At 44.1% G+C, this 10,081-nt stretch overlaps 1 protein-coding gene across 1 annotated transcript in view; it reads left to right on the top strand.

Annotated features, from left to right (window-relative positions):
- Positions 1 to 1,217: 1,217 nt before the first annotated feature.
- Positions 1,218 to 10,081, top strand: part of SMIM3 (small integral membrane protein 3) — a 59,265-nt gene continuing 50,401 nt past the window's right edge. Inside the window, exon 1 of the mRNA XM_086931291.1 lies at positions 1,218 to 1,353. The gene's annotated coding sequence lies outside the window, so the exon portion shown is untranslated. The remainder of the gene's footprint in view (positions 1,354 to 10,081) is intronic.

Raw genomic sequence — 10,081 nt, 5'->3', positions numbered from 1 at the left:
AGCCATTTCTTAATACCAATTTCCAATTTGCAATTTTGGAAGCATCACAAATTGTAAACCTTTATTTCAAATTGGGAACCTCGCACCGACTGATGACATTACCGTTATTGGTCTTGTGTTAAGTCTATGCATAAAGATACGTATTTTTTATAACTACTTGTGTGGTGTCCCTTTGTAGTGTTCTTCACTGTGTTACTGTGTATGATCATAAATGCTTTACACACTGCCTCTGAGATAAGCCTAGCTGCTCGTGCTACGTTACCACAGGGTTGAGCAGGGGTTATCAAAGGGTGTAGCGCCCTTACTCTGACCTAGGAAGAAGGGTCCCCACTTGGACAGTGGCCAGCCATTGCCAACTAGAGACCCCCATTTCTAACAAACATCTCAATGCCCATTAGATTCCCCATGTTAGACTAATGTTCTGTTCTAATGATTTGTTACCTTTGCCTCAAATTGTAAAGCTCTCTGATATCCTTCGGGTTCAAGTTCGCGCTATATAAAACTTTATAAATAACTAAATTTAACTTTGATGATCGAGGTAACTGTTAGCAGCAATACTACGCGTGTCTCCACGGAGACTCGGACATCTTTCAAGTGCTCACCGTCCTTTTTCCCCAGCAGGGGCGGCAATCTGAGGGGTAGCCCCGGGCGCAACAAGCTCTAGCTAGGCCCCTGATAAAAGGCATTGCAATTTACAATGCCAATAGCTCAAACTGTCACAAACGCGAAACGTATTGCATGCAATGCTTGTTGTATATGTCATGTGTTGTATTCCGTGCCCCTTATCTCGACCCACAGCTCAGTACTGGCACGCACGCACTGTGCTATTTCACGAGTCAGCAGAACTATAGGTAGCTTCGCCCTGTGGGGTGCAAAGTCTGCTTCTGCAGGTTCAGCCTTCAGAGGACAGGAGGCATTCATTGCTGTGCCCCAGGCTGCCCGCATGCTCAGCTGTGATCGTCCGCCTGCACACGTGCGCGCGCGCCTATGTACGCTAGGCGGCCTCCAGCCCTCCTCAGACAAAGAGTGCCCTGTGCGGCTGCTGACAGGCAGCTCGTGTACTTTCTCCTCCCCTCGGGGATTCTGGAAACGTAAATTGGCAGTGAGAGAAGCCTCGGCCTGAGAGTGAGCTCTCTGACTTGGTGCCTGCGGAGTGGAGGAGCCCGGAAACAGCTCGCGCCGGCCGGGTCTTGCAAAGCCTCGTTTCCACCGTGCTCCGCTTCATGCCTGGGATGTCGTCGTAGGGAAGCTTTCTGCCACGTGCCATCCTCTCTCGCGACCCCTGCGTGACGGAGCCGCCTCTTGCAGCCATGGGGGGCTGCTGAGCCGCCCCAGCGCCGGGAAGTACTGCAGGTATTTATGGGTTTATTAAACGATCTTTTCTGGACAGTCTTGTGTTTAACGTTTGTGGTGCATTGCATTTATAACATTCAAGCCCCATAGGTCTGGGTGGAGTACTGAACGGCATTCTCTATGGACTTGAATGTTTCCTTTTACCTGAGTCACTCTCCCCGCCACCATCTCAGCAGAGACTCGAAAGCGCACTGAAGCGTCCCCTTTCCGTTTCTCTTTCGGTGCATTGGAATCTCACCGGCCCGTTCTTCTGCCTATCGTCTTTACCTCTCGCCGCTTTCTCCCTTGTCAGGGCTTAAGGTGCTTTTAAGTCGCCTCTGAGGCGCTGTAATAAACTATAACCCCCAGAGAGCCGCTTATTTCCAAGTTACGCTAAAACACACATTTCACTATCGGCGTGACACCGCGTTTATCTTTACTGTCCATCTGCACAGAGTGAGGAAGTTAGAAGTTAGTTCCAAAATACTGCATGTGCGTGGTGCCGCCTGAGGGCGAGGAGAGGGAGGGACCCTGGGGGAGAAAGACAACAAGAATCAGAAGATTGCCACCGGGGTAGTTCAATGAAGGGAACTTCTTTTCAGAATTTCCACTCTGCCGCCAGCAACTACCTTTTCTTTGCAGCTTCCTTGTTGGGTTCGGTAAACATCTGTCTTTTCTCGTCACTGTTCGTTTCCGGGCGGTTAGTTTTCGCAAGAGTCATTTTCCCCTCTCAATGTAATCCCGTAATAGTATTTTGGAGCCGTGAAAGGTGCCTAGATGGCACTGTAAGAGCACTATATGTTATTTGTCTGTCTAATCTGCAAATCCGTTTAGACGTGGGAACGTGTTCAATGTGACAACTTCCCCTATGTAAATGGACAAAAAAGTTTGTTTTGAAGTAATGGTCCAGAGAAGGGAAATACCAACCCTTAAATTAAAAAAATAACTTAAAAAATAATCTTTAATGCAGACGTGTTTCTTTGAAGAAAAATGAGCTGCATTAAAAAAAAACATACTGTGGTGCTCTGCTGACATGCAAGCCACCATCCTTGTGTTGGCATCTAATTAGAGTGAGTTGCAACCTACCTCATGAATATTGATGAGGTAGGTCGAATTGTGACCCACTATAAATGATGTTTTTTGTAACCGGACTATTAGCGCATAGGTTGGTTCCCAAATTCAAAATTGCGACCGCTTTTTGTGAATCTGTTCTTTGTCCATCTGACCTAGAATCCTGCAGCCAGAGTGTGATGATCTTACAGTAAAATTTTAACTTATATCCGATTGCATCCTGCTACTTTTAGCACTCCATTTATAATGGGAGAAGTAAAACTACAAGAAGCAGGTTGCAAATGAGTGTTCTTTTAAAGGCAATGACTGGCTGTACATATCACACCTGTCAGGTGTTAACTTAAAAATCTCGACAATTACAGGAAAAGGGGCAAACCAATGTTTGACAGTGGACAATAGAACCTTACAAATAAGTTGATTGCATTGTGAAGCCGCACTGCTTATAGTAAATGTTCACAAATAGATTCTGCTCTAAAGTTAGACGTATTTGTGGTGTTTAATGTGTGCTGGTGGTTTCAGGTGGTGGGCAGGGACACCCATTTTTGGGGACTGGGACTTATTTTCCATCATGAGACTTTGACCCAGAGAAGTGAAATAAAAGTAGAAAAGGGGGAAATTAGGAGGAAGAAAATTATAGAACAATGAGAACGGTAGGAGGTTGGAATAAATAGGCAGTGCAGCAGCTATGGCATTTAAGAGGTAGGGCAGGGTTGGGTAAAGGGCAGTGCAAGGGGGCAGTGCGAGGGGAAATGAATGTAAAAAAAGTAATGCTTACCTGCATTCTCCAGCATTGGTGCTCTTCTGGCCTCTGCATCTCGACCTCGCGTCCCAGCATGCCACAGGGTTTCCTACACCAATCCAGATGCTGCTTTCATGCTGGTATTACCCAGCATGAGAGCAGCATCATGATTGATGTGGGTGCCCAAGTTGGGCGCTTACTAAGGGTCTATGACCCTCTGCTTGTTCTCCACCTAGCTGTAATGCACAGAGCGGGTGGAGAGATCGAAGTGTGCATGAGTGTTTGGCCGGGCTTTCACAGCAGGCCAAACTGCCGTGCGCACTTGAACCAAGCAGTGCCACCACTCCTGCTCCCTCCTGCAGCTGTGTGGTCATGCCGGAATGGAAGGACCCACCCTCGGCTTAGCTGCAGGAAATAAGGGAGAAGGGAGGAAAAATAAAAGGATAATAACCTTTGTTATAATAATTTTGTTTTTATTTTTCACTGCTCAAAAGCAGTGAGGCGACGCTCCTCCGCAGGTGGGGGAAGCAACACAGAGGGTGCAGGTGGGGGGAGAAAAGCAAACAGGTGTTTGGATATGAATATTACATGATTACACTAAGGCGAATATCTGTTTAGACACTTATTTACTGGCACCTGTTGTAGTGCAGGCACGTTCACTCTATGGTGTAAAGCCGACCCCCTCCCTGTACGTTGTCGTCAATTACATGGACTGTTCATAATTTAAACAGAATGTCCATTCTCCTTTATTTTTCTCATAGCGCTCAGCAGTAGTCTGTAATTCCATCAAGTTCCATATTGTGCAGGTAACAGATGCACTAAAAGACATTTTAACCTGCTTGACATTTGGCAGAACAGACATTAGAACTGTCTTCTACTGCACTATGAAAGGTTAATGAGAACTGATTACAACAAAGGTATCTTTTAACAGAACAGTTAACATTGTGGAACATTTGAAAGCTATGTTTTTGAATTTATTTTCAATCTTTGCTGATTTCCTCTATGGTTTTGAATTTATTTTCAATCGTTGCTGATTTCCTCGCATAAAATATGGCATGGAGCTTTTTAAGAACATACTGTTTTATTTATCTTGAATATGTTAAATAATTTAGATTTTTTTTATCATTGTTTGTGACGGACCGATGCACGTATGAATGGACAGATGGATGTATGGTTTGATGGGTTGGTAGATTAAGAGTGGGGAATTAATGGAGAAGGTTGTGGAGGGGTGGATGGAAGAATGGATGCTGAATTGTTGGGGTATATGGATGAATGGATGGTTAATGGATCTGGTTGGATATATGTGTGTGGGTGGGTGCTAATTCGACACCAGTCATAACCCACTTTCATAAGCCCAAGTAAAATCACAAATGGCTGACTCTGCCCCAGCCCTGACATCCTTTAATAAATACTAGCCTTCTGGCAAGCCAGAAACCTGACCGTGTCCCAGCCCTACCCCGAAAGTCCACATAGATTGAAGCACTCCACTTATAACAGCTTGAAATAGCTCAAATTATTAGATAAAAAGAAAAATTATCCAAAGGTTTCTCAGGATTTTCTTCTTTTATTCCTTTTCCAATCCCAAACCAACGCGTTTCGCCGAGGTTATTGAACACCTAACGGCTTCATCAGGGCTTATCTTCATATAATTCTTGCCTCTTATCTTGGGGAGATTGCCTGTACACGGGACGCCAACACAACGTGGGAGGGAGAGGTGCAGGATCTGAGAGCAGCAGAGTGGAAGCGAGGGGATATGGAGTGAAGCAAATGATCAAGGCAACCAAACAAGATAAGAAAATTCAAATAGGAATAAGGAAACGGGACCTAGACGATAAATAAACTAGTATTTCAGAAATTACGGACACGAAAGAACCTATTGACTCCAACCTGAGGCTAGCAGTAAATAATATAAAGAGCATCCTCCCCAAGATAAGAGGCAAGAATTATATGCAGATAAGCCCTGATGAAGCCGATAGGTGTTCAATAACCTCGCCGAAACGCGTTGGTTTGGGATTGGAAAAGGAATAAAAGAAGAAAATCCTTAGAAACCTTTGGATAATTTTTCTTTTTATCTAATAATTTGAGCTATTTCAAGCTGTTATAAGTGGAGTGCTTCAATCTATGTGGTCTTTCAATGTATGCCTAATCGTTTTGATTACGCAGGGAGAGGTTGGGTGTTTTTTCTCCCCTATTGTAAGCACCCAGAGGAAACAGAACTCATAGAGTGGAAATATAATTGTGTATTGCTTCTTGAGCGCTTTCAAAACTCCTAGAGCACCCAAGGTTATAGTTGTATCCCAGCCCTACCTCACCTGCAGAGGCGCAGCTTGTCAACACATCTATTTCTCTATATCCAGCTCCATCCTGCCAGGGGGGCTTTCCCTTCCTTCCTGCGCCCCCAGACGATACAAATACGTCCCGGTTTCATGCGCCTGAGAAATGTCAGCTTCGCCATAGCGATTAGCTAAGGAGTCAGGGGAATGCAATGATTTCTGAGAAATTAGCGGAGCCCAGAGAGGTTTCTTGTTTGCTAATGCAACTAATCACCAATTTAGGATGTGACTGCACTGAACATCCGTACATCATCCATCACGCACAGATGTACGGCCATTAACAGCTCATAACGGGACACAGGCCTGCATTCAAGATTGCCGTTGGGTAATTATTCAATTAACTTTTCTGATTGTTTGGTTGTATATATCTTAGAATAGACACAAACAAGACAGAAATGATATGGACATGTTTATTAAAATGTTCTACCAAAGCCGTGTTTCCTCAGACCAGAACATTGTGTTAATCTCATTATGAGGGATTGGAATGAACCCTTGTGAAACGCAAGCAGCACATATAAAAGGCAGGCACAGTGGAATCCAGCAAAACAAGGGTTCTTTGGGGGCAGCACAAGGGTTTTCTTCATCACCCCTCGTCGTTTCATTATGCATTTATTTGCAGACTCAGTGCAAGGAAAACATCCAGTTTCTAGGCTCGATGCATAACAAAGTATTTTACAAATACTTCCAGAGAAATAAAAATATATAAAATAAAAAGAAATAAAATAAGTATAAAACACTATGTACAAGTCGTTATTCTGACTGATTTCTTCTTGATTCAAAAGGTACTTTTTTAATTCAGCTCTAAAATCATTTAGGGGATAGTACGGCTCAGCCATCCCAAATTCTTTCTCAATCTTGAAGCATGGTCATGCTTAGATCATACACAGGTCTGATGAATAGGTGTTGAACTTTCTTGAAACATGGTCATAGAAAACTGTGGAATATTCAAATACATTTCCATACAGTAACAAGGACTTGAAAATACAATTGCTTGAACCAAGGCAATTTTTCGCTTAGTTCTCAACAATTGGCAAATCTTTGCTATATTTTATAGAAGGTTGTACAGTATGTTAACAACTGACAGGTGGGAATACACGACAACTCCGTATCAAAGATCACACCCAGATTCCTGACTGCTAAGAAAGACTTAGCTGGAGGTCCAAGTGGTATAAGCCAGTCAACTGAGACTATAGGAGATGGCGTAAGACTATATAGATTTTCTAGCATTTTGGTAGAGATCGTATCTCGCCATCCAATTTTTAAATGCTATCAGACAATAATCCTGTTGGTAGTCTTATTAGTACGATCCTACAGAATTGCGTTGTTGTCAGCGTACATTTGACACGACAGACCATGAATCAACAATATGGCCTGTAGATAAGGTAAAGCACTCAGATATGCCACGCTTCAAAGCCCGCTGCCCGCTGTACTTGTTCCTGACAATCCGTAAGATATTATCCACCTTAGAGCCCCACCTCTCACTTCTAAAACATGTCCCAGGAGATCAGTGTGACTAAAGACAAAGGTCCTTGACAAGGAGAAATATAAGCGTTACAATAATTATAGGCCACAATCAGCTCTATAACGAAAAAAAGTCCAGCCGGACTTTGAAATGTATTCAATATTTGTAAATATGCTCAATCAGACGAACCAACAATAAAACAGTGGGACACAGTCCTGCATCCACGATGCTGCACAAACAATCAAAACAAACAAATACTGGGGTATTTCAGGCATTTGAAAGGCATGAGCAATGAGAAGGTTTAGAATGCATTTGCTTCAAATATGCAGGAAACATATACTTTCTAGGCACATAATAGTACACTTATTGTTTAACCCACATATTGTGACACTCCCAGCACACGTCATCTTCGAGCAGCACACAATTGCCCCTGAACGGGTATTGGCACACACAACTTGGATTGACTTTCACGAGGGCAACATACACATCCTTGCCACCGTGTGGATTAAATCCTATTGTTGGAGCAGTATTTCCTGCCCTTTGGATTGGACACAGCTGCTGCTACGACAGCACACTTCTCATACATGGGTAAGATGTTATTCCACCCCCTTCGTAGCTTAATTTTAGGATATTATTGTGTGTATCCTGTACAACCAGGTTACTAAACCAGTGAGCAGATTTATTCCTTTCACTTAGGTGACTCACCTCAGTTGCAGCTTGCACATTGTGGTTTCGCAGCCCTGCCCAGTAATCTCCTGTTTATCACAATACCCCTGGGCTATACAAAGAATTTATTATACCTTTCCTCCTTACCATGGAGTTTTACCTGCATACCAGATTGTAATCTTGCCCCCAGTTATCCTCGTGCCCTGTAGAGAACCCTGGATTGGGTTAGGGTTCCTAACGTCATAAACAATTTACATACAGACAAAACTGTTGGCATTTCGTTAATTACCCACACACCGGAGACTGTTGGCCTGTTGTAACAGATAAAACGTTCTTAGTTATTTGTATATCAACACACAACTGTTTATTCACGTACTGTTCACAGTTTTTGTGGTTTCTTCTCATTAGGGATCACTTGGCATAGATTTGTTACATAAATTGGAATGTATTTAGTTTATGATGTAATAAACCACTTTCTACAATTAAAACCTGCCTTTATATTAGTATGAATTTACTTCCTACAGTGATTTCACTGTGTAAAATGTCCTATTGTTTAAATGGGATCCATGCAAACCACTGGTCCTTTCATAACGACATACCCAGGTTCACATAGCCCTTGGGTGGCTCTTGTTGTTTGTAATCATAGTATGACATCCGACACACTAGTGGTAGACTTACTACTTGGTCTGATCGTTGTCAATTTCACAACAGATAGTTGGCTAGTGTGAAAGTTTTTCTGTTGTGATGTGTTGGAAATTTCCTGCGCCAGAATGGGATGTTGCTGTGTTGTTTCTGTTTAGGTCAGAGTGGGTACGTAGCAAATCTGGCTGTAGGTCATGCTGTGATAAATGTTCGACAGACATGATAGTAGTCTTGCTAAAGTTGTGTCTTGATGTTCCACCCTACCCTGGTGAGATTTTAGCTTACCTGTGTGTGTTTGTTTTCACAGACATTGGGTTTCGGGGAGAGGAACATCCAGAGGCTTTGGGTTTTGGGTCAGCTAGTGGAGGATGTTAGTGAGGTGACGCTATAGAAGAATGTGGGTTCTAAGTTGTGTGACTGTATTTTGAGAAGCATGTGTCCAAGCTTTGCTGATGTCTTAGGGGGACATCCTAGGTGCGTGGGGTATTAGCTGTGGTAAGAGTAGGGGAACTACGAGCAATTGCAAAGGACAGAGCTAAAAAAGGTGGTGAGGGCTACGGTAAAGGGTTGATTAATAGTGACAATACCCAGTTGTATTGTATTGAAATTGCATTTATATAGCGCTTACTTCCCAGACGAAGCATCAACGTGCTTTTTTCAACGAGTAGCACGCTACTCCAGAAGCCAAAATGCATTAATAGTGAATTAGTATAGTGAAATATGAAATTAATTTGAGTGGTGGACATTTAGGGGCTGATTAGAATGGAGGATTTTCCGCATCCTCCGGGCCGGCGGAAGCCACCGCCGGCCTGGAGGATGCGGAAAATCCTCTGCGGACCCACCAAGACCCACCGCCACATTAGGATGGCTGGTGGGTCCTGGTTTCCGTCCGCAGCTTTTCCGCTGCGGCTGGCTTACAACCGCGGTGGAAAAGCACTAATATGGTGACGGTGTCTCTCAGACACTGTCAGCCAGATTAGGATGTGCTCGGAAACATGCTTTTCCGCCGTGGAAAAGCATGTGTAACTTCACTGCGGGGGCCCGTTGCGGGCCCCATAGGTGAAGGGGGGGTGGGGGGTGAACATGGGGGGTACCTATGGTACCCCCCTGCATTTGTATGCAGTAAGCGGCAGGCACCGCGCGGTGCCTGCCACTTTCTACATACAAATGAAATGCATGCATTTTTAACATTGCTGCAGGTGCAGCTTGAAGCCGCACCCGCCGCAATGTTAAAAATAGAGGATGCGACCGCCAGGGTGGCGGTCACATCCTAATTGAACAGGAGGGAACTCCGCATGCCATGCGGAGGTTCCCTCCTGCTCTGGGGTCGTGGACGGACGCAAGTCCGTCCGCGATCCTAATGACCCCCTTAGTCTGTTATTTGGATTGAAAAGGATCGTGGCGGGAGTATCTACAGCCATGATGATTCAGAAGGTTAAACACAGGTGTGAAGGGGAGCAAGGAGACCAGAAGGCCCGATCAAATCCAGTGCTCACGCTGCCCAAAGATTTGCATAGACCACAATAGTGGGTCCATGGTGTATAGCAAGGAGAAAAACAGTCACAAAGACAAGTTTTTACACAGTTTTTTTTGTGAAAAGTTTTATATAGCGCAGGCTAAACCCAGAGGTATCAGAGAGCTTTACATAAGGAGAGACAATTGCTTCAAAACATAGTTACATAGTTACAACAGTTTCAGGTTCATAGTTACTGGAGATGCATGAGTTACAAAGGCATGGCTCAGGTATGGTGAAGGAAAAGCTGGCAGGGGGAGAGAGATTTGGGGAAGAGAGGGAAGGAATAGAAGAAGAAGAAAAAGAGTGAGGGAGGAAAGAGG

This window comes from Lissotriton vulgaris, chromosome 7 (assembly GCF_964263255.1).
Source record: "Lissotriton vulgaris chromosome 7, aLisVul1.2, whole genome shotgun sequence".
Classification (NCBI taxonomy): domain Eukaryota; kingdom Metazoa; phylum Chordata; class Amphibia; order Caudata; family Salamandridae; genus Lissotriton; species Lissotriton vulgaris.
Note: the sequence above shows the minus strand (reverse complement) of the source record. Positions and strands in the feature narration are given on the sequence as shown.